Here is a 937-nt window from a genome sequence, read left to right as displayed (position 1 = left end):
TACAGCAGCCACGGTGGTTGCGGGTGGTATGGTCAAGTTATCTAATTTTTGGACAAGGGCATCTACCTTTGCATGAACATGGTCAAGGCTACTGATTTCGTACATTCCACCCTTCATCTGGGACTTTTCCACTGGAGTTCTTTCACCTCCCCATTGGCAGTGGTTTTGGGCCATGTTTTCAATGAGTTGATAGGCTTCGGTGTATGGCTTATCCATAAGTGCACCTCCCGCGGCAGCGTCTATTGTAAGTCCCGTGTTATACAGAAGCCCATTGTAAAATGTGTGAATGATCACCCAGTCTTCGAGACCGTGATGTGGACATATCCTCATCATGTCCTTGTATCTCTCCCACACTTCGTAGAGAGATTCCACATCCTTTTGTCGAAATCCATTGATTTGAGCTCTCAGCATAGCAGTTTTGCTCGGCAGAAAATATCAGGATAAGAAGACGTTCTTCAATTTTTCCTATGTCGTAACGGAGTTGGAGGGCAAGGATTGCAACCAAGCCCAAGCTCTGTCTCTTAGTGAGAAAGGAAAGAGGCGCAGTCTTATCGCATCTTGAGATACACCGTTCGCCTTTATAGTATCTGCGTACTGCACAAACTTGGTCAGGTGTTCATTAGGATCGTCCGTAGGATTTCCAGCAAATTGATGTTGTTGGACGGCTGATAATAGTGAGGGTTTCAGCTCGAAATCGTTTCGATTTATAGCGGGGGCAGCAATGTTATTGTGAGGTTCTTGTTGGGACGGGGTAGCGTAGAATTTAAGAGGACGATTATGTGGTCCTTCTTCAGCCATGTTTGGTTTTTCTTCTGATTTAGGAGGAGAGGAGATATCGGGAATACCGTACTTTTGTTGATATTCATGTATTCGGCGTCTCACGTATAAGAAACGCTCTAATTCAAGGATTGGTGGTGCTAAGTTATCGCCTTGTGAG

General features: G+C 45.1%; 1 non-coding gene across 1 annotated transcript; it reads left to right on the top strand.

Moving 5' to 3' along the window:
- The first annotated feature begins 304 nt into the window (after window positions 1-304).
- On the top strand, window positions 305-411 carry LOC127109842 (small nucleolar RNA R71). Its single transcript, XR_007797091.1, has one exon. It is a non-coding gene; the product is annotated as a small nucleolar RNA R71 (small nucleolar RNA).
- The last annotated feature ends 526 nt before the right edge of the window (window positions 412-937 follow it).

Source organism: Lathyrus oleraceus, chromosome 7 (genome assembly GCF_024323335.1).
Source record: "Lathyrus oleraceus cultivar Zhongwan6 chromosome 7, CAAS_Psat_ZW6_1.0, whole genome shotgun sequence".
Classification (NCBI taxonomy): domain Eukaryota; kingdom Viridiplantae; phylum Streptophyta; class Magnoliopsida; order Fabales; family Fabaceae; genus Lathyrus; species Lathyrus oleraceus.
The sequence above is the reverse complement of the archived record's forward strand: the minus strand, read 5'-3'. Positions and strand labels throughout refer to the sequence as shown.